The sequence below is a fragment of the Triturus cristatus genome, chromosome 6 (assembly GCF_964204655.1).
Source record: "Triturus cristatus chromosome 6, aTriCri1.1, whole genome shotgun sequence".
NCBI classification, from domain to species: domain Eukaryota; kingdom Metazoa; phylum Chordata; class Amphibia; order Caudata; family Salamandridae; genus Triturus; species Triturus cristatus.
Genome location: NC_140589.1, coordinates 1499526253 through 1499553756, shown reverse-complemented (window position 1 = coordinate 1499553756; position 27504 = coordinate 1499526253).

Sequence of the window (27504 nt, the reverse complement as noted above, 5' to 3'; positions counted from 1 at the left end):
TTAACTGGAATGTGGGATGGTCATCATGACTCTGCCTTTTTGTTTGTAATGAATACATGTGAATGACCATATCGTAAAACAAGGAATGTGTGCCTGAAGCATGATATTTTGTATTTAAGGAGAAGCCCGTTTCTGTAATTTTGAGCAGTCTCCTGAGAACATACATTGTGTTGTACTTCTCGGACACCTGTAAGTGGTCTGCAGCCAATAAACAAGATCTTTGACTTCACCTAGAAGACTCTGTGTTTCTGTGGGTCTGAAACAGGAAGAACTCGAAGTCTTAGGGTGTGTTCCCCTGCACCGCTGGGTTCTAAAAACCCAGTACTTCACACTCACATCTTTCATCGAGACAATCAAAGGTGTTAATGCTCTCATTGCTACCAGGCAATGCAATCCTTTCATGACAACTTGAGCAGTGGCAGTGTGTTGTGGCCAAACCAACAGGAATCTAAAGCATGAATCGACTGCAACCAATATGTATTTATATTGATTGATATTCAGCAGCGACCTGATATACTCAAGGGAGATTACTCCAAATGGTGTATCTGATATGTAAGGGGAGTTGATAACAATTAAATGTTTTAATTGTTGAAAATATTGCACTGCTGCACATATATTTTCATAATCTTTGGTAAATATGGCCACCAGTATCGTTGCTGCAGCACTGAAATTGTAGCACTGATGCCAGCAAGAGCATAAGGTATCACCTCATGAGCTGCACTGACTAAGGGTCTGATTTAGATCTCAGTGGACTGGTTGCTCCATCCGGTGACGGATATCCCGTCCGCTACAATGTAAATCCCATAGAATATAATGAAATGTATATTTAGGCAAACGGTACATCTGTCACGACAGAATAACCTGTCTGCCGAGATCTAAATCAGGGCTTCAGTCTAATTTATTTCACCCTTGAGGAATGTGCTTATCCCCCCCGGTAAAACACCATGGGGGCATTGAGATTGCCTATGTTGCCACTAAAATGTTTTCCTCCATCATAGTTTGCAACCAAGTTACAACAGCAACTTTAGAGGTCTGCACCATTGTTATTGCAACCAAATCTGCTGCACAATTCCCTCAAGCATGAATTCCTTTCCGATTATCTATCTTTCCCTAAATTTGTTTACTTTTTTTTAACTTCCCCTTTGAATCTCTAAATCTGTTTGAGCACAAGTGCAGTAAATCTACATTGTAGCCTTGTAAACAAAAGGCTGAATCCAACACAATAATTGTGGGAATTATTGTATCACTTTCTGAAGGGCAAGTATTAGGGCATGTCTTTCTGCTAGCTGTGCAATGAAGACACCAAGAGCTTTAACGTGTGTGCTTAGTACCTTGAAGTTACCATGTTCAAAAAATTGTCTGCACTGAAGCACAAGCCATGGAGTATTTCTGTTTAGTGCCAACTGCAGGCAGTGCAGAACCGTCCATGTAGAATATGTTTTTATACTCATGTATGGATAAGATATTTGGAGTTTGTGGAATTTTTTGTGTATATTGCATACATTTCTGAGTACGAAGTGTTGGATCATATGCAAATTTTACATCAGAGGCATTTAAGAAAGTGGTCAATTGCAAGTGTAAAGCATGAACATTGAGAATCCTAGGTTTTGTTGCAGCATCCCACAAAGATTTGGGTATACTATAATGAATTGTTTTCCCTTTGCAGGGGTATGCTCCTTCAGTATACCTGTCTGTACTGCAATGAGAGTTTCTCAATAGAAATAAGTTGGTCCTCAGCAGAGGTATACAAGTGTGATCTGTTTGCTATGGAGTTGTCTGTCCCTCATTGTAAACTTCAAATGTGTTGCCTGAAGTGCTAGGAACAATTCTAATTACTAGGTTTATCGTGTTGTCCAGTCTCTGTAAATATGTAGTCACTAAAATAGCTTACTGCTTGTGTATTGAGATGTCAATGAGGGAGTTGCGGTAGGGGCAAGGGAAGAGGGCCTGGTTGTTGTGACATCGTTGATGTCTTTTTGCAATCGTTGACTTTCAAAAACATAGGAGGAGTCTCCGTATGAGTTTTCTGAGTCTTTCTAATATTTGGTCCCACCCTGTCTGTCTGAACAACCCTGCGTCTGTACCCGTCTGTTCCTACCTACGAGCAACTGCTGTAGTCCAGACGTCCTTCCCGTATTGATGTAATGTTTGTATATTTGTTGTATTAATGTCTCCAGATTTGTCTTTGAGAGTGGGAATTGAAAACTGAAGTTCCCAAGAGTAAACCTATAATATAAGCAAAAAGTCCTACAACAGATTTAGTATTTCCCCCATGTACCGTTAGTTAGATGTACGATATATAACAATGTACTTGCAAAAGATTTACCACTCATTGGATTATCGCACAATATGTAAACGTTCATAGGTGATCTTTCCTATTGCACACTCTTATATCCAATGTCTTTTGTAGAGTTCTCACAGTTAGCAGCACAGCAGAGGTTTGCCCTGTTAGTAGCGCAGCAGAGTGCTATCCTACTAGTAGCACAGGGTCAATAATGCAAGGCAATTTTTCCATCCTGTTAGCAGCACAAGGTAAGTATTAGAGCAGTAATACAAGATAAATATCTGAGCAAAAATGAAATGCTCAATGTAAAATTAGAAAGTCTATAACAAGCAGGGTCCAAGAAGATTCTGGTGTTTACCTGCGTTGGGTAAATTAACCTCATGTTGCTCTTATCACTTGATGTTGGCTGTGAGGACCTGTTTAATATTATTTACAGTGTCTTCCTTTTCTTTCAGATGGCCAAATAGAGCCCCAGACACAATGGCAGAGGAGGATTGGACTCAGGAGATGCCCAGGAATGTCACAGGGCCCAAACTCGCCACTCACCAGGAGGCCAAACAAGACTGGCTCGGGACGCGATGTGCAACAGTTAAATCCTCAAAGTTGGGTGAAGCTTTGATCCAGCGGATGCGGTATAAATGTTTATAACCATTTATATAATAACACTAAATTTAATACACTGGATCCTTTTATAACCAGGAGTTCGGGCCCATGAGAACTCAATAATCATTTACAATACCAGGACCTCTGATGGACATTTTTGTAGCACTAATAGGGACTCAATAATGAAAGATGGATGCAATCCCCTCATGATTACCTATATGAGGAAATGCCTAACTAACAAACATAGTCATAGTGTAAGTCAATGACTGTCAATAACTCATCAAGAAAGACAGACTCGAGGAGGAGCCTAGCGCGCAACCAAGATGGCCGCGTAGGTGCGAGGCTCCTGAGGACCTCCGCAACCTCCTACGTCTATCCTGACTTCATCCTGCATCGGTTGAGGGAACTGTGTCGGTGAGCCTGAGCCGAGGTGGTACCCGTTTCCCGTTTTCGAATCGGACCTCGGGTGCCGGAGTGAGCACCGATTGAAGTTTGCGGCCTACCTCTCTCCTGACCCCGGATTCGCGTTTGGGGGCGACCCGGTGACAAAGTGAACAACAACGGCGGGCTGGGCCTGGTGAGTCGCGTACCCCGCACTTTCACTTTCGCGCCCCCTTGCTGTCGTCGCAAGTGGGATCGTGGCGCTCTTGGTGTTGGGGTGGCCTCGCTGGGAGACCCTGCCTGCCTGCCTGCTGTGGCCCGCTCCGCAGTCCTGGGGTGGCCCCCCGGAGCTCGTGGCCTTGATTGCTCGCTTTCTACTGCGTGGCTGGTGAGGGTGTGAGACCCGCAACGATGGCCACTAAACAAGATGGAGATCGGTTGAAGGCCAAGTCGACCCGGCGTGGCGCCGCACATCAGGCCAACATCATGGACCGCTACACCCTCCCGAAGGGATCTCCCGGTGGACCGCACAAGTCCTCTGAGTGCCCCCCGGATGCCCCGGACTTGCCCATAGATCTGACTCTGCAAGACGTCATGGGCGCCATTGCTGAGATGAAGGCCACGGTGGGCCAGCGGTTTGACACGTTAGCGTATAAAATCGACGCGGTTCTTGTTGATGTCAACCTGGTGAGAGCTGATCTCTCGAAGACCAACGATCGGGTCGATTCTTTGGCCCACACCGCGTCGGGCCTCACGACTGAGGTGGCGGCCCTTCAGACGGTGGTACACCGGCTTCGTCAGACGAGTGCGCTCATGGATCGGCGCCTGGAGGATTCCGAAAGCCGGGCCCGGAGGAATAATATCCGCATCATCGGAGTACCTGAGGGACGGGAGGAGTCGTCGACGGATCTTTTTGTGGAGGACCTGATCACTACCCATCTCCAGCCTCGGGGACTGAGTAAATTTTTTGCTGTGGAGAGGGCTCATAGAGTTCCCGGGGGACGGCCGAAGGTCGGAGCCCCTCCGCGGCCTCTTATTGCCCGTATCTTTAATTTTCGGGACAGGGATGCAATTCTGCAAGCCTCTAGACTGCAAGGGCCGATTAAGTTGGAGAACATGGAGGTGAACTTTTATCCTGACTTCACCCAAGCGGTCCAGAAACAGAGACTGAGCTTCTTGGGCGTCAAGCGGCGGCTTCGGGACATGAACTTAAAATACGCCATGCTCTTCCCGGCCAGGCTGCGGGTGGAGGTGGATGGTCGCACTCACTTTTTTGACCGTCCTGAAGCGGCCGGGGACTGGCTGGACACTTTGTCTGGGGGTCGGGATCGGGATGGCGGGGGGGGGGGGCTGCGGGAGGAGAAGGCCCACTGGACGGGGACTGAGGTGCTGATACTGGGACTCACTCTGGACGCAGATGCTGCCGCTTTCGGCCAAGCTTAGGGTCTCTTGTTTTTTGTATTCGTTCTCCCTCTTTTGTAGGTGGTGCGGGGTCTCGAAGGGGTACTCTTTCCTCCTCTAGGGGGTTTACCTAGTTTCATCTATATAGGGGCGACAGGCACACTGCAAGTTGGGGGGGCTGTTTGGGCTCATGCAGGGGTGCAGGGAGGGGGGAGTTTTGTTGGGGCGGTTGGGTTGGGGTGGGGTGTTGTTTATTGGTACCACAAGGCAAAAGTATTGTTGTGCTATTCCCAAAGTGCCCTCGGGGGGACGAGTGATTGCTTTCGTTTATGATGAGGGGTAGGAGACTGAGTCTTTTGTCCTGGAACGTTAATGGACTGGGGGACAGGATAAAACGAGGTGTGGTCCTGCAGTTCCTGAAGCGAATATCACCTGACATAGTTTTTCTGCAGGAGACGCACCTCATTGGCAACTCCTTTCGTGCTATGAACCGGCGGGGCTACCGCCTTCTGGCCCTTTCGGGCTTCACGTCGGGTTCAAGGGGTGTGGGCATCATGGTCAAGACCTAGCTCCCGTTGGAAGTTGATGAGTTACTCCATGATGACAGGGGACGTTTCACGGTTCTGATGGGTAGAATGGAGGGCAGAGTGATTATTTTTGTTTCTGTCTATGTCCCGCCAGGGTTGCAGACGACCACCTTTGCGGATCTGGGGCGCCTCCTCCTTGGCCTTCCGGAGGGGATCCTGGTGGTTGGGGGGATTTTAACGCTGTGGTTTCCGGAATTGAGGACCGTCACCCCCCTAGGGATCTCCCCCGTGCCCAAGCGTGGTTGTCTGGCCTATTGGATGCCTTGGGGCTGGTGGATTGTTGGCGTTTGAAACATCCTACGCAGAAACAGTTCACTTTTCATTCCGGGGCCCATGGCAGTCTATCAAGACTAGACTATGTCCTGGTGCCGGCGGCGCATGCGGGGAGGATCGGGGAGGTGCGCCATTTGGTGCGGGGTATTTCAGACCATTCCCCGCTCTTATTGCACTTCGATATTCTCCCGAGGGGAGAGGGTAGGGTGGCCCCGATTAATCCCTGGTACCTGCGTGACCCCACCATTCGCGCAGAGTTGGTTAAGTCCCTTAAGCGATATTTTGATGAGAATGTGGGGTCGGTGTCATCTGCGGTCTCGCTATGGGAGGCATTTAAGACGGTGATTTGGGGGGATGCCCTGTCCCTTATTTCCCATTCCCGGAGGCGCGAGCGGGAGGAGGTGATCCGTGTTGAAACTGAAATAACTGAGTTGGAGGGTGACCTCGAATGTGGGGTGACGGATCACAAATTACATGTCCTCCGACTCAAGCAGGCGGCCTATAAGGCCCTCGTAACGGAGGCGGCCAGGGGCCTCAGTAGAGAGCAACAGGGGAGACTGTATGATGTGGGTGATAAGGCTGGGAAATTGATTGCGTGGCTGAATAAAAAGGAGAGGGCGAGTCGAGTTGTCCCGTTGATTGAGAAACTGGATGGTGTGTGTGTCACGGAACCGGAAGAAATAGTCGATTGCTTTGCAGAATATCTCCGTGGGGTCTATTCCCCGGTGTCCTCCCGCTCGGAAGAGGATTCCCATGCCCTGCTCAGGGATATAGCGCTGCCTTCCCTTTCGGAGGAGGATAGAGTGTCGTTGGACGCCGCCCCAACCTCTGAAGAAATTGCTCTCGCCATACGCTCGGTCGCTTCCGGCAAGGCCATGGGTCCCAATGGTCTTCCCATTGAATTGTACAAGCTGCGACCGGATACGCTGGCGCCGCATCTCCGTGCGATGTTCCTCGCGGCCCGTTCGGCGGGTTCCCTCCCGCTAGACCAGCGTCTGGCTACTATCGTGGTCATTCACAAGGAGGGGAGGCCGCGGGACCGGGTCACGTCCTACCGGCCTATTTCGCTGCTGAATGCGGAGCCCAAAATTCTCGCCAAGGTGTTGGCCAATCGGCTGGTTGGCGTGGTGTGCGACTTGATTCACCAGGATCAATCCGGCTTTATCCCCCATCGCAACACTGCGCTTAACCTGCGGCGCTTGCATGGGGTGCTCGCGCGTGTCCCGTTTATACGGGAACCGGCCATTTTGGCATCCCTGGACGCCACTATGGCGTTTGACACACTTGAGTGGCCATATATTTGGGCGACACTGGCGAAGTTTGGGTTTGGCCCGGGATTCATTGGTTGGGTGAAATTGTTGTACTCGGGACCGCTAGCGCAGGTGGTTGTGAATGGTAGAGTGTCGGCTCCGTTTGAGCTCGGCAGGGGCACGCGGCAGGGCTGCCCATTATCACCGCTCCTCTTCGCGCTTGCCCTGGAGCCCCTGGCGGAGTGGCTGCGGTGGGAACCTTCTAGTCGTGGCCTCCGCTGGACCCCCGAGTATGAGGACCGCGTATCTCTTTACGCCGATGATATTCTTCTGTACCTGGCTTCCCCACGTAAATCACTGATAGTACTGGTTGATGTATTGCACTCCTTTGGCCTCAACTCCGGCCTGGTCATCAACTGGGCTAAATCGTGTGCATATGTCCTCTCTGGGGAGGATCCTATCCTTCCGCGGGGTTGTCCTATTCAGATCGCCCCGCGGGGTTTTAGGTACCTGGGTACCTTCATTACCCTGGACGCGGAGGCCCGATATAGCCAGAACTTGCTTCCCCCCCTCCAGCGCCTGAAGGAGGACGTCGCGCGTTGGAAGCGCTTGCCGCTCTCGCCGCTCGGCCGGGCGGCATTGTTTAAGATGATGTCGCTGCCACGTTTCCTGTATGCTTTGCAGAATACAATGGACGTTGTCCCGGCGCGCTACTTCCGCGAGGTGGAGAGTTTGCAGCGCCGACTGTTTTGGGAGGGTCGGCCGCGTATCGCCCTGGCGAAGCTGACGCTCCCGTGGTACGACGGGGGGGTTGCCCTCCCAGATATCAAGCGATATTACTGGGCCTCCCAGCTGGCTGCGATCAATCACGGCCTTTACGGGCCCGCCCTAAACCCGGCCTTTGAGATGGATAAAATGTTACTGCCGGGCGGTGACTATAATCGGGCGTTTTATTCTAGCTCGCATGACACGCGGCTGACGGGCCCCACGGGGGTTATGGTACGGGTGTGGCACACGGCTAACGTGGCGATGGGGTGGAAGGACCGCTTGACCCGGGCGACGCCACTATACGCATCTGAGCGGCTGGGCTCCCTGTGGACCTCGAAGGGCTTTGAGAAGTGGGACATGATAGGCATCAGCAGGGTGGGCGATCTCTGGACGAGGGGGGGATTTAAAACGTTCGATGTGCTGCGGACAGAATTCCAGCTGCAGGACAGGGAGTACTTTCGTTATATGCAGATCCGTCATGCGTTGTGCTCCGTATTTCCGGACGTTGCCTCCATCCCGGAGTGCTCCCCTCTGGAGGATAGAGTGCTAGATGGGCATGTCCCGGACGGCACGATTTCATTGATTTACAAAAAGCTCATCAATGACCGTTCGGGACTGCTGATTGGCCTTCGTGAGGCGTGGGGGGCAGATGGATTGGAGCTGGATGACGAGGACTGGGTGTCTGCAGTGGCCTCCCCGAAAGAGGTGGCCATACCGGCTCGCCTTCGCTTCGTCCAGCTCAAGATACTCCACAGGGTTTATGTTACAGGGCCGAGTCTGATGCGTATGGGCTATGCTGTGGACGGGTTGTGTAAGCGTGGGTGTGGTTCTTTGGGGACCTTTCTCCACATTCTGTGGGAATGCCCAGAGGTGGTGCGATTCTGGCGTGGTGTGCATGAGGCTCTGCAGGTAGTTACGCATGTGCCGCTGTTGCCTGAGGCGAGGAGATGTCTTTTGAATGTATGGGAGCCAACCGATTACTCAGTGCCGCAGACGTGGTGGGCGACTCTGGGATATATGGTGGCCAAACGTGATATTGCGCAACTGTGGGGTTCCCAGAGGTCGCCGACTGTCTCGGCGTGGAAGGACAACATGGATTGGTGTATGTTTCGGGAAAAGGTGGTGTATGTTGCGAGAGGTAAACCTGGGACGTGGGTGAAAGTATGGGGCCCCTGGAACGCTTACCGTGGGGGAATCTGTACCCCGCCGCTACTGCCGGATCCGTCACCGGCTCCGTCTCCTTAGCCTGTTTGTCTTCCCGGTTCTGGGAAATGAGTTTACTTAGTCCCCGTCCTGACCTATTCCCCCCCTCGATATTCCTATGAATGAGTGGGGTCCCCCCCCTAGGGGAGCACATGCTGTTGTTTTCGACTGTGGGTTGCCTTGTGGACTTGTCTTTTTTTGTTGTTATTTATATAAAAATGAAACCGTCATGTGGGGTCCGGAAGGTGTGGCTGCCAACGCTTCTTTCAACTCCTGTGAATTCCCTTGTGCCGCAGCGTGCGTTCTATTGTCTGTATTACATGCTCCTTCTGTTTGCTAGCGGCCGGCCTAAAGGTTGTAGGCCCATCTTTGTATATTTTTTGGATTCTGTAATAAACGGTTTAAAAAAAAAAAAAAAAGAAAGACAGACTCTGAGTACTTATTAAGTTACTTTTATCTAATATTTCAGAATATGAATGGTCAATACACTAATACAATAAAAAAACATAAGAATCAATCATTAGTTCAATGTTTCAGGTAAAACACAAATAAGAGAAATACAGTTTATAATGACTCCATTTCAGTAATAGGCATGAGTGGAAAGAAAAAGAGAGAAAAGAAAAGGTTAATTGCAATATTAATATGCAATTTGAATTTCATACGAACCTAGATCAAATGAAAACTAATGCATAACATGCAATAGTTTGGAAGAGCTAGGCTTTCAGCCGAAAAGGTATAGCTTAAGGCAACATCACTAGCTTATGAAGTGCAAAGTAATCAGGACAGTCTCAGTCAGATATTCACAAAGACAGCAGTAGTCAGCCAGGGTAGCACAGAGGAAACAGCAGCAAAGCTCCGCTCTCATAGAAACAGCTACTAACAGAATCTTTTCAGACAGCAGTATGTATACTCTAAAATCTTAAAGTCCAACCTCCCATTGTATCTCTTTTACCAAAATTCTCAACTCCCATTGGTTAAATATATGTGGTGATCATCACTCTATTCCGTTCATCCGAGTCTTTCAGCGATGTTTGTTAAAATAATTGGTGTCATCGTTCTTCAGAAGCAGGGATAAATAATTGTATTTCTTTCTGATGCTTTCACCCAATTCCATATCAACTTGCAACATTTGTCGACACAGTTCATCCACTGAAGAGAATACATTACTTGGATGGAAAGAATATCCTAAAGATACACTTTATAAAACTAAAAAAATAATTAGCTTCTAGAAATAATGAAGGATAAATACATTCTTCTGAGGCCTACATTAGGAAAAGATATAACTTTGGCAGTACAAAGGAATACATAAGAATCCAAGGAATATCACATTAATATTTATAATTTTTGATCATCCATAAAGTAGATGTTGTCAATATATGATAGTGTCTTAGGATCTTCTTGTATGATCTCCATAATCCTTGCTGCAAGGATCCCAAGGCTGTTTTTATACCTCAGGGCCAATCTGGTATAAATGAACTTAAAACACTGAATCAAAAGCTGTTAGATACTGTTTTCCCGGTCCAATAATTTGACTGAAGAATCCATTAGATAGATCTGACATTGTTTTATTTTTTTCGGCGCCAGATTTGTCATCAGACTAGTGCTGTGAGCATTTTGTAAAGCATTTGTGCTTCTACTTGCATTTAAATATTTGTCATGTAAAACCATCGTATATGATTTGTCAGGTTTTACTGGAAAAAGAGGATTATTCATGGTGAATTGAACTGTTTGTATTCTTCAGTTGGAGTCACCACCAGACGTTTCTTGCGAGCATGGTGGTCTAGTGTCACTCCTGCGGTGCTGTCCAGAAGCACTATTGCCCAAATCTGGTCTGCAGAAGTATGGGTAGCTGCCAAGGCATTTGTTTTGTGAAACCAGCTCCTTTATTTTCTTTGAATGTGCCTTTGACTCCAAACCTTTCTTTTCCTTCTTTATACTAATTTCAGCTTCTTTTTTTGTGTGGCTTTTCATAACAAGTTATTAATACAACAGCAGTATAGTAGATAAGAGAGGAAGCTTACACAGCATGAGCATAGCACATCTGTTCTAACTCAACATTAACGTTGTAAAGAGTCATCATACAGTTAACAACATAATTCATATTGACATACATATCATCATTACATTTGTACTAATTGTAAGACGATCTTCGAGGGGTTCATAGATAGGCAAGGGGCCTCGACGGTCTCAGCCTCTGTCTGGAAGGCAAAATACATAATCAAGGGAGATCAAATGTATCCTGGTCATGAGCTTTCCGATTTCAGCTCACAGAATGCCCCAAGCTGTTCCTGACAGTATGCCTCATCCTTCAGTCAGTGTTAGAACCAGGAAAAGGTGCTGAGACCGGCTGTGCTTGGCCAGGAGCAGCAGCATTGCAGTCAGCACAGGTGGAATGTCCTTCACATAGCCTAAGATGGCAGATGCTCAGATAGCTCCATTCTATTCAGCTAGCCTGGCATATGATACACTGTATACATTTGAATTGTAGAGGTCTATAGTTTGGGGAAAGAAGACTAGTCTCTAGCTGCAGCAATAGGAGCACTATTCCATCTATAAAAGGGATTTGAGGTCTGTCTGCCAGGCAGCGTCAACTCTTGGGATAGCCACCAGGGCATTCTCCTGCATTGGTGGGTATAGGGGAGAGATTAGTTTATGTGGTGATCGATTGGTAATCAGTGCATCTAGTGCATGCCGCGATGGTGGGGCCCTCGGGAATGTGCCATATAGGGCACCATGGCAGCTCAAATTCTATAGTACATGAAGACATTTAGGGGTGGGTTGAACGATTGTTCAGAATATGTTGTAGTGTGATAAATTGACACTATGGATAGAGGTCCCCTAGGGTGTAGAGCCATAGCCATTTCAATTTGCGGCAAACACCACCATCCTTCAAAGCGGGGAGCATGGGGTTCTTGGGAAGTGGAATATTTGGAGTAAATAGGCAGTTTAATTAGGCACACAGCCACAGTCTATCCCATGCCCACACCATGCATGACAGTGTCAAAATCTGCATGAGGCCAATGGGCATGAAGGCATAGGACAACACCCAAGGGTCTGACTATCCGATTCAACCTCATCATGCAGTTGAAATAGTGATGAGCGTAACAAGAAATGTGCAAAGTGCACTGGTTACACCCATCCCTATTTCAGCAGTAGTACAGATCCATGTCAGGAGCACAGAGATGTCCATTTTCAAAGGGAAGGGTCAAAATTTCACATGCAATTCTAGGGTGTTTATCAGCCCATGCCAATGTGATTAGGTGTGAACGAAGCTGTCTGAGGAAGGACAATGCAAGGTTAAATGGGGATGTTGACAAAGAGGTAAAGGAATTTTGGTAGGACAACCACTTTGGCATTTGCAATTCTACCTGCCATGGAGAGGGGAAGTTTAGTCCAGATTGGGAGTCTTTCCTCCAACCAATGCATTTGGGTGCCATAAGTTTCTCACCAGAGCTCATCAATGTTCCTACTTATTCATACTCCAGGGTAGCAAACCGGCACAGTGGCTCATTGAAGTGGGTATTCTAAGTCAAATCTAGCTGTTAATGAGGTTAGTGGGAGGATAATGGATTTGGATCAACTGATAAAAATATCTGCATGCCTGCTGATCCTATAATCTCTTGGATTATGGGGGAGATATTTAATTTGGTGGTCCTAGACATATAATAACGTTGTCTGCATACATAGAGACTAGTATCCTCCTAACAGTAATGGCTAAGTCCCTGTGGAAGTGATATCAGGCTGAAAGAGGCTCCATTGCAATCACAAAAAGAATAGGTACAGCAGGCACCCCTGCCTGATGCCTCTTTTGATGGGGGAAGGAGAAGTGATCTCACCATTAATGTGCCATCGTGTGCCTGGGAGCGTGTAGAGACGTTTGATCCAGAGCATAATACAAGGGCAGAGCCCAATATAAGCCAGAAACTGGAATTGATATGGCCACTCCAAGGAGTAGGACACTTTTATGGCTTCAAGGAGGACAACAGCAGTGCAGAGTTGGGGATCTATTCAGTGCATGAATGTGAACATTGTGCACAGGTTGTGTGCAGTGGAGCACCCCAGAATAAAGCCAGTTAGGTAGGGCCTGACAATGTCCACCAGCAGGGGTGTGGCTATCAGTTTAGAAAGGAGAGGAGTCTTTAGGAGTTTAAGCGATTTAGTGGTTGGCCAGGTTTCAGGATAGTGACAATTACTGCTCTGCGCAAGGAGGATGGCAGTTTTCCGGTCTCTACTAACTTCTCATATACCGCGAGCATGTGGTGTGCAAGAGTATGAGCGTCTTCCTTGTAGAAAGCTGCGGTGCAGCCATCTATGCCCAGCATTTTGCCTTCCGGCATGCTTTGAATAATCTGTACAATATTCTCTACAGTTTAGGGCATGTCTAAGTATTGTCGGTGTGTGTATTCCAGCCAGAGGAGCTGTATTGAACCAGAGAATGTTTGTTGGTGCTATCGGGTCCCCTAGTGTAGGTATATGGTATAGGTCGATATAAAAACTGGTCATAGTACATGTGATACCATCCAGGTTGGTGTGAACTGTTTGCTGATCATTAGTCAGTTCTATTGTGTAGTCACCGGTCCATGGTTTGCAGTGGACCCAGCTGCCATTTTGCCTGCTCTATCTCCCTACCCTTACCGCCTGGCTACTGCCTCCTTTCCCAGGTATTACATCTCCATAGATGCTTCCTCTTAAATCTCCACAAGTTTACTTTTGATGGAAGCAAGGTTGTTTCTATCTCCAGACTCAAGATAACTAAGTTCAAGTGCGCAGATTTCAGTTTCCAAGTGGGTCAGCTGTGTTCGTATCGCTCTTAAAACCCCTGCTTGTTTGGAGATGCAATTGCCCTGGATAACAATCTTGCATGCCTCGCAGAGTGTCAAAGGGGAGGAAACCAATGCTCATTGTAGTAGTAGTATTCAAGGATGTCAGCTTGAATTTGTTCTCTAAATGCAGGGGGGCAGATTTACAAGCCCCTTGCGCTGCCAGTGTGTCACTTTTTGTGACGCACTGGCAGCGCATTTGTCTGACAAGGTCAGGAAAAGTCAGCCTGTGTGGCTTTTTCTGTCCTTATAAATACAGCCCGTTGACATGCAGCACTTTGCGGGAAAGGGGCATTCCATGGGTGTTGCTGAGGGCGTTCCCACAAAACACCCATGGAACCAGACACATTTCCTGATTTACGAGGAATCGTGAACCTCGAAAAGTGTCAGTATGCTACACCACCCTAGGGATGGCGTGGCGAGGCGCAACGTTATTTCTCTTTCAATGCGTGCTGCATTCTACAGCACAGATTGCAAGAGGAAAATGCCTGTAGTGGCTGCTTTCGTGCAGGAAGTTGCCCCTTCCTGCACAAAAACAACCTCCCATGATGCAGGCATCCGCCCACCATGGTGCAAGGGTGCCTGCGCCGGCGCATGGCAGCTGTTTGAGCACCAGCGCAGGGGAGAGCACAGGAATGTGACATATCATTCTAAATGTGCCGCATTCCTGTGCTCTGAAAGAGCCGTAGCGTGGCGCAGCCAAAGTGCTTGCGGTGCCGTGCTGCGGCACTTTCTTGTAAATCTGCCCTAGGTCCCTACGTGCATTTGGGGTAGTCTCCTGGAGAAGGCCCTAGTGCGAGCAGGCGACAAGTAAGCTCTAAGAGGAAGGTGGCATGAGCTGACAAGGTTCTTGGAAGATGCTCTGTTTTGGTGGAGCAGGTAGGAGCATCTCTAGAGATTAACCAGTGGTCAATCCTTGACCATGTGTTGTGTGACTATGTGCCTTGTGTATCACGCTGGTGTTTTAGATGCCATATATCTATGTAGTGGGAGCACATATCTGATCAGCGGCCCCAGGATGTAGGCGCCTGGTGGCACTGGATCTGTCAACTTTCTGATTTTGTATAACATTAAAGTCAAGGACGTAGCTTCTGGGGGGGTGTTACATCCCACCGAATAAATGTAGTTCCTGATAAATGGGGACTGGTGCTATCACTTGGGTATGGTGAGGTGTCTATCGGATTTCACCAGGAATTTTTAAATGCACACAGACATAAATGCACACATAAGCTCTCTCCTTCTGTTCTGAATTTTTTTTTAAATGTTGGTTATTTTGAAAAAATATTGTGTTTTCTCTCACTTAGGGCCTCATGTAGGTAGCCAAATACCGGTCGGTAACGGCCGATTTTCGGTAATTATACCGTTACCGACCGGTATTTTGGCTTTTGAGATGTAGGGGGAGAATTTCTGTATTCGGAATTTAACGAATCGGTAAAATTACCGATTCGGTAAAATTACCGATTCGGTAATTTTACCGATTCGGTAAATTCCGAATACAGAAATGAGATGTAGGGGGACTGTGTGGTGTGTGTGGGGATTCGTTATTTACCACCAACTAATAGTTGGTGGTAAATGACGAATATGTGTGTAAATGCAATATTTTGCCCGTAGATGTGTGCAATGTGGCAGACACACATGCCCTCAGGGCATGTATGTGTGCCACATGTGCACACATGGCCGAATCAGGGGTGCAACAGGGTGTCAATGTGACACCCTGCCACCCTTGCATGTGCTCCCCCATTACCGAATCGGTATTTACCGATTCGGTAATGCCTCATTACCGAATCGGTAAATACCGAATTATTCCGAATCGGTAATATTTACCGACCAATTACCTACATAGCATTTACCACTTCATAAATACCGAATCGGTATGATTCGGTATTTATGAAGTGGTAAATGCCAGCCCACCTACATAAGGCCCTTAGTGCCTACAAATGCACACTCCTCTCCCTTTCAACTGCCCCATAGGCCCCTCTTATGCACTCTGCTGGTCGTATAATTTATTTTAACATTATATGCTAGCATGCTTCTTAGGAAATCTGGACCCCCCCAATCTTAATGACCAAGCTACGCCCCTGATAAAAGTCACCCCCCCAGAGTACTGTTTCTGTGCCAGCAATCAGATGCCACACCTCTACAAAGAAGTCATGGCTATCAGTGTTGGGCCTATATAAAGCCTTACAGGGTTATCATAGAGGATACCACATAGTAGGATAAATCTGCCCTCTTTGTCAACAGCACCTTGTGTGTATGCCACGCTATGCCCTTCGAGATAATGAATGGCCATGCCTCAGGCATAGTTTGAGGAGACAGCTACATGTCCCTCCGCTGTCTTGTCAGCACAAAGCATAAAGCGCGTGGTGACAGTCAAGTGCAGCTCCTGCAAGAAGCAGATGTCAATATGGTGTCTGGTCAGATAGGCAAGTACTTGTCTTGCCTTTCATTGGTCATTTGAGCCCAGTATTTTACATGTAAGCACTTAGTCATAGCAGTGGAATGTGTGGACAATTGTTCCATGTGGGATCAGTGCATGGTAATTGTGCATGCTGCATGCAAGGGACAGCATGTGCAGATTTCAATATCAAAATCATCACATTCTGTGGCAAACTAAACTGTGAAGAATTCCCTAACTCACACCCACTTCAACACACCCAATTTGTTGAAAACCCATCTTCCACCTACAAAACCCGCATACCAACATTCAGTTAAAATAAAGGAATGCTTCACTCGGGCTGCCAGTGGCCAAGCATACAGCCCAGTTTATATGGAACTGGATGGCCGAGAGGGGAATGAAGTAACATAGAAGGAGAATGTAGCTACTTAGTACAAGTAGATAATTCTTGGGTGGCCAAAAGTCACTGCAGGAGTGCATGTCAAAGTTGTTCTCCTCTACACACTCATTAAGTCTAGTATCAATATATTTCTAGTGATAAAGAGTGTTCTGGAAGTCCATGTTATACAGTAATCGACTATGCCCAGCAAATGTCTAGTGCAGAAGCTCCATGTCCTTAACCAATCATTGTTGCTGAGGTGTCTGTTGGATTCAGATTTAGGCGAGGCCAAGCCCAGCAGCTGGGGACTAGCCAGTGTGCATGAAAATGTCATTGCTGCCTTAGGATAAGGGAAGTAGTGGTTCATACTGTTGTGGATGACAAGCAGCTTGGCTGGATACATTTGTGAGTAGATTGCTTCGGTGTTCTAGAGGAGGTGCTTCACTTGAAGATACTCCCTGTGGGTTGATTGGACATCAAGTGAGTGTGAAATCTGAATATAAGGAAATGGCATTCCCTTGGTATTGACCTGACTGGTGCACTCTAGCCAATCTTGGAATAATGTCACTTTCTCTATAGTTCAACAGGCGGGTCCCAAGGGGCCATGCTCGGGCCCCAGGTGGGGGCTGTGGACCCAGGAATCTATGTGCATGCTCCCTAATGAAGACAGACGAAAAGGCATCCCTGAAGAATGTATGGAGCATAGTCTCCATGTAGGTTTCCCGTTCAGTCATAGTGGTAGATTTGGGTACGCCAAGGATTCAGAGATTGTTTCGTCCAGACCATACTTCCAGATCTTCATTCTTGTTTTTTATGACTTCTAAGACCTCCTCCATAGGTAGCAGGTGTTCATTGATTGCCATGTGGGTGTTGTCAATGTCCAATTTGCAGCTCTCCAGATGGTCAATGCGGTTGTCATGTTTGTCCAACTTTACCTTCATAAATCAATCTTGTTTAAGAGCGTGTCAATTTTCTAATCAATAGTGCGGAAACTGTTTTTCACTTTGGTAAGTAACGCTTTGAAGTCTTGGTCCAGCTGGCTTTTGGAAGGTATCATCGCTTCCTTAGCTTGGCTTTCAGTGTCATATTCTAATGTTCTGGTGTGCCATCTATTAGCGAAGGACAGTTTTGGCTGCTTATTATCCTGCTTGCTCATGATGATCTAGCAGTGTCCACCACCTCGAGTCAAATTGCACTGCAGTGCAGGAGGTGATATCGCTGGTTCCACTTCCCAGAGATCACACAGCCAGTGCACGGGGACACAAGCAGATTTACCACCTTGTGATCAGCGTGTTTTTGCTATGTAGAGCCAGGGGCATATGTTCCCCACATGTGCCTATATGGCACATGTTTGTAGTCAGCCACCTTAATTGTCTATCTGAGACCGCCCCAAGGATCGTCTTATCAGAGCCTCAAATTTTCAACAGCGGCTCATGGCAAAAAAACAGTGGTCAGGTACAATGCCCAGTCTTTCCGTCTTCAATGCAGGCCTCCATGGAGAGTATGCAGAGTTTTAGGCATGAGCTCTCATTTCTCTGCTCCAGGCCTGGAAGCACCAACACCGGTTGGTATCGACCCAGCCTCACGCCCCATCTGTATATCCAGCAGCATGGACCTGCACCGCTGCACGGCCCGGCAGGGACCCACCTCCCCAGCAGCCCACCCACCATCCCTGAGCAATCTGCCCAGGCAGCAGTGGGGTTCGAGCCCCTGCACAATGAGGACAGGAGCCCAGTGGCGGCATCCCAGGCATCCAAGCAGGGCAGGTGGGTAAATGGCCCTCCAGGTACAAAGGTCTCTGTGACCAAGCCCCAACTCTGGTGCCGATCACGATCCGGCAAAAACCGGGTACGAACCGTCGGACGGAGCACAATCTCCGCCCGACGCGTACCCGGTCGTCAATTTTTACAAACAAGGAATTACGATTCGCACGGGTACACCATTACCGTACGAATCGTAAAAAAGCCCGACCGAACAAAAAAACACCTACCAATGCGATCCGGGAAAGCGCCGACCTGACGTCGGGACGCTCGCAGCCAGCCATTCACGACCCAGGAATCACGATTCGCACCGACGTCACCCCGCACGGTGAATATTTTGCGGCAGCCAAAAACTGCCGGGAAATCAGGACGACGCGAACAAGGACCACCAGTACGCGACGGACAGACGACGACGCGAACAAGGAGGACCAGTACGTGACGGACACACAGGACGACGCCACCAAGGAGGACCCGTACGCGACAGGACGACGCGATCAAGGAGGACCCGTACGCGACAGGACGACGCGATCAAGGAGTACCAGTACGCGACGGACAGACATGGACCTGAACCTACGAGTCATCCCTGCCCTCATAGCAGTACACCTCCTCTACAGGTTACGACGCAGACGCCGCAGAAGGTCAGAATAACTAAGGGAGGGGGGAAAGTGGGGTGGGGTGGGGGTGGCAGGACCAGGGCAGGCCACAAAACAACCACATAAGTCACACACCACACATGGCCTGGACATACCTGACTCCCATGCCCTGGTCACCACGAGGGGGTGGGGGCGTGTCCTGATAAGCCAGCGACCGCCACAACGGAAGTCCGTCACCACGTGAACCGGCAACACAACCAGACAGGTACGTCCCGTACCCACGCCTGAAGAGCGTGGGTACGAGTCGGACCACGCCCACACACGTCACCCCAACAATGGTGGGACGGATCGCACCCACGTGGCAAAGGCCTGGGTACGGGCCGCACAAACATCACATAGCGTGGGGATGGATATGTACGGACCCTACCCCCACCCCGTATGCAAGGAGCGCACCCCCCACCCCAACAGTGAAAGTACGACCCGTACCCCCACCCGCGTATGCATGGAGCGTACCCCCACCCCAACAGTGTAAGTACGACCCGTACCCTCACCCGCGTATGCATGGAGCGTACCCCCCACCCCAACAGTGTAAGTACGACCCGTACCCTCACCCGCATATGCAAGGAGCGAACCCCCCACCCCAACAGTGTAAGTACGACCCGTACCCCCACCCGCGTATGCATGGAGCGTACCCCCCAGCCCAACAGTGTAAGTACAACCCGTACCCCCACCCGCGTATGCATGGAGCGTACCCCCCATGCCAACAGTGTAAGTACGACTCGAACCCTCACCCGCGTATGCATGGAGCGTACCCTCCATGCCAACAGTGTAAGTACGACTCGAACCCTCACCCGCGGACGTACGGACCGTACCCCCACCCCCACCAGTGTAAGTACGACTCCTACCCCCACCCGCGGACTCACGGACCGTACCCCCACCCCAACAGTGTAAGTACGACCCGTACCCCCACCCGCGTATGCATGGAGCGTACCCCCCAGCCCAACAGTGTAAGTACGACCCGTACCCTCACCTGCGTATGCAAGGAGCGTACCCCCCACCCCAACAGTGTAAGTACGACCCGTACCCCCACCCGCGTATGCATGGAGCGTACCCCCCAGCCCAACAGTGTAAGTACGACCCGTACCCTCACCCGCGTATGCAAGGAGCGTACCCCCCAGCCCAACAGTGTAAGTACGACCCGTACCCCCACCCGCGTATGCATGGAGCGTACCCCCCAGCCCAACAGTGTAAGTACGACCCGTACCCCCACCCGCGTATGCATGGAGCGTACCCCCCATGCCAACAGTGTAAGTACGACTCGAACCCTCACCCGCGTATGCATGGAGCGTACCCTCCATGCCAACAGTGTAAGTACGACTCGAACCCTCACCCGCGGACGTACGGAGCGTACCCCCACCCCCACCAGTGTAAGTACGACTCCTACCCCCACCCGCGGACTCACGGACCGTACCCCCACCCCAACAGTGTAAGTACGACCCGTACCCCCACCCGCATATGCAAGGAGCGTACCCCCCAGCCCAACAGTGTAAGTACGACCCGTACCCTCACCCGCATATGCATGGAGCGTACCCCCACCACACCAGTGTAAGTAGACTCGTACCCTCACCTCGAATGCATTGAGCGTACCCCCACCGTGTATGTTCCAAGCGTACATATCCTGAAATCGGAGGTGTGTGTGCAGAGTCCACCCAGCAGTGCCCTGAGACAGGAGGGGTGGGTGTGGAGTCCTCCCAGCAGTGCCCTGAGACAGGAGGGGTGGGTGTGGAGTCCTCCCAGCAGTGCCCTGAGACAGGAGGGGTGTGTGCAGAGTCCTCCCAGCAGTGCCCTGAGACAGGAGGGGTGGGTGCCTATCACTCCCAGCAGTGCCCTGAGACAGGAGGGGTGGGTGCGGAGTCCTCCCAGCAGTGCCCTGAGACAGGAGGGGTGGGTGCCTATCACTCCCAGCAGTGCCCTGAGCCAGGAGGGGTGGGTGTGGAGTCCTCCCAGCAGTGCCCTGAGACAGGAGGGGTGGGTGCCTATCACTCCCAGCAGTGCCCTGAGACAGGAGGGGTGGGTGTGGAGTCCTCCCAGCAGTGCCCTGAGACAGGAGGGGTGGGTGCCTATCACTCCCAGCAGTGCCCTGAGACAGGAGGGGTGGGTGTGGAGTCCTCCCAGCAGTGCCCTGAGACAGGAGGGGTGTGTGCAGAGTCCTCCCAGCAGTGCCCTGAGACAGGAGGGGTGGGTGTGGAGTCCTCCCAGCAGTGCCCTGAGACAGGAGGGGTGTGTGCAGAGTCCTCCCAGCAGTGCCCTGAGACAGGAGGGGTGGGTGTCTATCACTAACAGCAGTGCCCTGAGACAGGAGGGGTGGGTGCCTATCACTCCCAGCAGTGCCCTGAGCCAGGAGGGGTGGGTGTGGAGTCCTCCCAGCAGTGCCCTGAGACAGGAGGGGTGTGTGCCTATCACTCCCAGCAGTGCCCTGAGCCAGGAGGGGTGGGTGTGGAGTCCTCCCAGCAGTGCCCTGAGACAGGAGGGGTGGGTGCCTATCACTCCCAGCAGTGCCCTGAGACAGGAGGGGTGGGTGTGGAGTCCTCCCAGCAGTGCCCTGAGATAGGAGGGGTGGGTGTGGAGTCCTCCCAGCAGTGCCCTGAGACAGGAGGGGTGTGTGCAGAGTCCTCCCAGCAGTGCCCTGAGACAGGAGGGGTGGGTGCCTATCACTCCCAGCAGTGCCCTGAGACAGGAGGGGTGGGTGTGGAGTCCTCCCAGCAGTGCCCTGAGACAGGAGGGGTGGGTGCCTATCACTAACAGCAGTGCCCTGAGACAGGAGGGGTGTAACACATGTGTGTGAGGCCAGAATCATCCACATGCATACTGGCTACAAGGGAACATGTCCCCATGAACTCATGTCAACAGACTCCACACACAAGTACAGTGATCACCAAGGATGCCATGATTGTTGCAGGTGGAGACATGGCCCTGCATGCATGGCCAAAGTAGAAGGGCTCCGTCACACACACAGCTCATGTAGACACAGCTCTGCGCTAAACATTGGGAACACCCTGCAGGGAAGAAAGCTGGGTACACAGAGGAAGGAATACACCCTGGGACAAGTGCACCATGCAGTAACTGCTTACATGAACAAAGAAAGTTAGCCAACACCTTGTGATGGCACACAGATCCCAGGGTCCCACCAATGAGCAGTACACTACTACATATCCCACTCACCCAAACCCTTACACACCACCCAAAACCATGTAGCAGCCCCACCAACACCAATACCAGCATAGCAGTAGTGTGATAATGAAAACAAAATTAAGCTTTATTCAGCATGAGCACAATGTCCGTGGATCGCAGGCAGTTCAATCTTCACAAAGCCCATAGGGCAGTCAATGATTCTCAGCTGGATGGGGGACACAGTGGGATGCGTGTCCCCTACCTTGCCTGCACAGTCAAATGGCATCGTCTTCCACACTAGTGAGGGCATCAGGGGGGGGGAAGCAACAGGCACCGCAGGGACATCAGGGCAAAGGGGCGGCGTTGTGGGTGCAGGGATGGAGGACTCCACCACAGGGGGTGGGTCAGTGCCAAAGGCGGAGGCCAGGATGGCACTACACACCTTTGCAAGGTCCTCCAGGGAGTCCCCTGCACCCGAAGGGACCTCAGGCCCCAAGGAGGGGGGGGGGGTCAGAGGGATGGGTCGCAGCGCCACCGGGGGAGGGTGGAGACAGGGGGGGAGACTCAACCACCCTGACCGGGGACCTCCTTGACCGCTTGCGTGGTGGTGTAACTGTGGGGCTCAGGGACAGAGCGGCCATGAAGGAGTCCTTGGGGGAGATGTGGCCAGGAGAGCTGAGGGGAGGGGATTTGGAGGGAGTGGACTGGGTGGAATGCGGACTCCCACTATGGCTGCGTGTCACACGTTTGCCCCCCGACCCAGTGGGTGTGCCTACCTCACCCTGTGTGTGCGTGTCAGGAGGAGTGCGGTGGACCTTCCCTGCTGGTGTGGTGCCCGTGTCCGTTGATGTGGGTGCATGCCGACGTCTGGGTGTACGTGGGACAGGCATGGGAGTGGGAAGTGTGGATGGGGCAGGGGTAGGTGGGGGGAGGTCGCGCTGCAGGAGACCCACTGCTGCAGTCAGTGTGGAGTCTATGGACCTCAGCAAGTTGCGTTGGTCAGCCTGCGATGAATGAATGCCCTCCAAGAAAGCCTCGATGTTGGTGAGGGTTTTGCCGTGGGCATGGAGGACATTAAGGATCGCAGCCTGACCAACCTGCAGTTGCCGCTGGATGTCCACAGACTCTGCATTGGCGGCAGCAGTGGAGACAGGGGCAGGGGGTGCGGTGCCTGGCAGGAAGGAGACATGCTGTGACCGGGCACGCTGGGAAGGGACACGAGCAAGTGGGAGGCGGCTGATGGGAACTGAGGGGGCGGTGCGAGGTGTTGTTCCGCTGTCAGCTGCTGGTGCAGCCTCCGCCCACTCGGAGACATCCTCCTCGGACCTGTCAGCTTCGTATTCTGATGTGCCAGTCGACAGGTCCTCGGCCACACTCTCCTCCGCCTCTGTCCCACTCGATGTGCCAGCCCCGATGTCACGGCTGGCACTGGTGCTCGGTCCCTCCGCCTGGTCTGTGTCCATGTCTCCCTCTGTGTCCCCCGACGATGCTGTGGGCAGGGTGGAGAGACAGAAATGAATCAGACACCTGTACACATCTGTCACATGAGTCCAATCTACATAGGTAACATTGCATAGCCTGAAAAGGAAGATCCCTAACATCTACTAAACAAGGTACCGATGTAGGGCATGAAACACACAGTTGGTTGAGCCACCATGCCACTGAAATACCATGGAGAGCATGAGACAATAGCTAAACACAGGAAACGGAGTCTGACATAGCACCCAGGCCCTGGGGACAATCCAGCACTGCATCTGCACCACACAGCGTTGGCGAAAATACCGATGACCAGGGACCATATCCATGAACTTGAGACACATGCTGCATAGGTAATGCTGAAAACATGCCCAACATGACTCGGTCACTGCACATTGCGTGTGTGTCCAGACACATCACACACTGCCCAGACCCAGCAAGTAGAAATCAGGATTTGACACATAGGCATTGCCCGCCCCAACAAGACCCTACACGAGGCAAATTGTTGAGACACAGGTGGCACCAACATCTCATAGTCTGGGTGATACACACAGGGGCAGGCAAAAAGCAAGATTGGACGCCAAACAGCCAAGGTGCGCCTGTACAAATAATGAGGTACCAGTGCCCATCCTCAGATGAGTATAACAAGACACACAGGCACTGGCAACTGTGAGTATGAAGAAGGACAATCAGGTCAGGCTGCACAGTGGACACCTGTACAAAATAGCACGTCTATATACATGGTGACAGGGGACAATGGCACAGAGCACAACCTACGCTGTAGACACTGAGATTGGCCACGTTTATGATGACACATACACCACTGAGGAAAAGGTGCCCCAGGGGACAGTAGTGGGCACGCAACTACATGCTACTGAATGGTAATGACTGCAACACACGTCACCATCCCTGCACTATGTGTATCGCACACTCATGCACATCATGTCACAGGCCACTACATAGGACATGCGCGCTGTAAGGCATGACACATGAGAGACCAACTCCCATGTCTGGAGTCAGCATCAGTGCCAACTGACATGGAACCCACATGCAGTGAACTTGACAGTGCACAGGCAAGGTCCCACAACCTGTTACACACCACCCCCACACATGATGCTACAGTCATTGTTCTCGTGGACAAAGCGCCAGCCTACATTACCTTGTGAAGGAGTGACTACACACAGACCAGGGAACACATTGCAAGGAGGGGAAGGGTGGCAGGGGCGCAGCGCTATACTGGGGCAAACAGGATCTGCACAGCACCTTTAAACCCTGCCAGTGAATTCATGCTACTGTGCCCTTACAAATGCCGGTGACACACAACAAACACACATGTACCTACCCCCTTCCGGCTGCTGCATCGCCTGTAAGCGCCTCTCCAGGTCTGGAAAGACCACCGGCAGCACACGCCTGTGGAGGTGGCTCAGACGGCGGCGGCCGCGGTTCTTGTGGCTCTCAGGTGAGTCCCCCAGCAGGAGCCGTGCAATCCTCCGCGTCCAGCACCGGATATCCTGCCAGCGTTTCCTCACCTGGGGCAGGCTCCGCCTCCGACCATCCACACCCCTCACGGCACTGACGGCGGTCAGCCAGATCTGCTCCTTGGCAGTGGCGCCTACCTGTGAGGAGGAACAAGTGACACCACATCAATACACCAGCCACATGTCACAGAGAGACATTTGGGTACAAATTAGCTGGTTACAACAAGGCATGTCATGCAGCCAACGCATTGCACCTTTGTCATAGGGACATCATCCCCTGGTGAGGGAAAAAGCAGTACGTGCCACAGTGGGTACACAGGTGGAATGATGGCAATGTCACAATCAATGATCAAGGCTCACACTGTGCATCACACCCACCCCTCCTGTCTCAGGGCACTGCTGTGAGTGATAGGCCCCCACCCCTCCTGTCTCAGGGCACTGCTGGGAGGACTCTGCACACACCCCTCCTGGCTCAGGGCACTGCTGTGAGTGATAGGCCCCCACCCCTCCTGTCTCAGGTCACTGCTGTGAGTGATAGGCCCCCACCCCTCCTGTCTCAGGGCACTGCTGTGAGTGATAGGCCCCCAGCCCTCCTGTCTCAGGGCACTGCTGTGAGTGATAGGCCCCCACCCCTCCTGTCTCAGGGCACTGCTGTGAGTGATAGGCCCCCACCCCTCCTGTCTCAGGGCACTGCTGGGAGGACTCTGCACACACCCCTCCTGGCTCAGGGCACTGCTGTGAGTGATAGGCCCCCACCCCTCCTGTCTCAGGGCACTGCTGGGAGTGATAGGCCCCCACCCCTCCTGTCTCAGGGCACTGCTGTGAGTGATAGGCCCCCACCCCTCCTGTCTCAGGGCACTGCTGGGAGGACTCTGCACACACCCCTCCTGGCTCAGGGCACTGCTGTGAGTGATAGGCCCCCACCCCTCCTGTCTCAGGGCACTGCTGTGAGTGATAGGCCCCCACCCCTCCTGGCTCAGGGCACTGCTGGGAGGACTCTGCACACACCCCTCCTGGCTCAGGGCACTGCTGTGAGTGATAGGCCCCCACCCCTCCTGTCTCAGGGCACTGCTGGGAGGACTCTGCACACACCCCTCCTGGCTCAGGGCACTGCTGTGAGTGATAGGCCCCCACCCCTCCTGTCTCAGGGCACTGCTGTGAGTGATAGGCCCCCACCCCTCCTGGCTCAGGGCACTGCTGTGAGTGATAGGCCCCCACCCCTCCTGTCTCAGGGCACTGCTGTGAGTGATAGGCCCCCACCCCTCCTGTCTCAGGGCACTGCTGTTAGTGATAGGCCCCCACCCCTCCTGTCTCAGGGCACTGCTGTGAGTGATAGGCCCCCACCCCTCCTGTCTCAGGGCACTGCTGGGAGACATCAGGCACCCCCCCCCGGGACCCCCCCGACAGTACATGGCATGTGTGTTACACCTGGACACAATGGCAGAAGTCACAGTCACAACATAGGGACAGTCTGTGGCAGTGGGCTATGCACTCACCTGATACCCTGGTCGCCCATACAGCATGGAGTACTGTGGGAGGATCACATTCAGCAGAGCCATGTTCTCCTCCAGGGTGAATGGCTGTGTCCTCTCCACAGCCCTTGACATGGTTCCAGGGAATCAGTAGCAGCAGCTGGGTCGACGAATGCAAAGATGTGCAGGCAAGTACTCCCTCATGGGACCTGGCTGCCTTATATGTGCCCTTCTGCCCAGTCTCATGCACAGGAGTACAGAGTGATTGGTCACTCACATTTGCATCCTATGTTTCCACCAATCCCTTCAAACCTAGCAGTCTGTGGGTTCTCTATCGGTTTCATTCTCCTGCATGATGTCAGCCCCACAAACACATTGCAACAAAGTAGAAGAATTCCAACTGACTTCTGCTGTGCACCTTCCAGAACAATTTCGAAATTTGAACTTGGTCTCCATGACAACCAGCATGCATGTAGGCCTTAATACTTGTCCCCTATGTAATTTGGAGCATCACACACAGGTATGGTGCGTTTCGGGGCCCTAGGGCACCCCAATTGCATGGCAACGGCCCGTACATGCATGCCTACGTTCACTATCACTATGGGTCTGCACGCGTATGCGTACTCGTAGTGGTACGGGCCGTACACTCGCATGTACGCTCACTATCACTACGAGTACGCATACGCGTGCAGACCCATAGTGATAGTGAGCGTAGATGCGTGTGTACGGTCCGTACCACTACGGGTACGCATACGCGTCCAGACCCATAGTGATAGTGAGCGTAGATGTGTGTGCACGGTCCGTACCACTACGGGTACGCATACGCGTGCAGACCCATAGTGATAGTGAGCGTACATGTGTGTGTACGGTCCGTACCACTACGGGTACGCATACGCGTGCAGACCCATAGTGATAGTGAGCGTAGATGTGTGTGCACGGTCCGTACCACTACGGGTACGCATACGCGTGCAGACCCATAGTGATAGGGCCGTACACACGCATCTACGCTCACTATCACTATGGGTCTGCACGCGTATGCGTACTCGTAGTGGTACGGACCGTACACACGCATGTACGCTCACTATCACTATAGGTCTGCACGCGTATGCGTACCCGTAGTGGTACGGACCGTACACACGCATCTACGCTCACTATCACTATGGGTCTGCACGCGTATGCGTACCCGTAGTGGTACGGACCGTACACACGC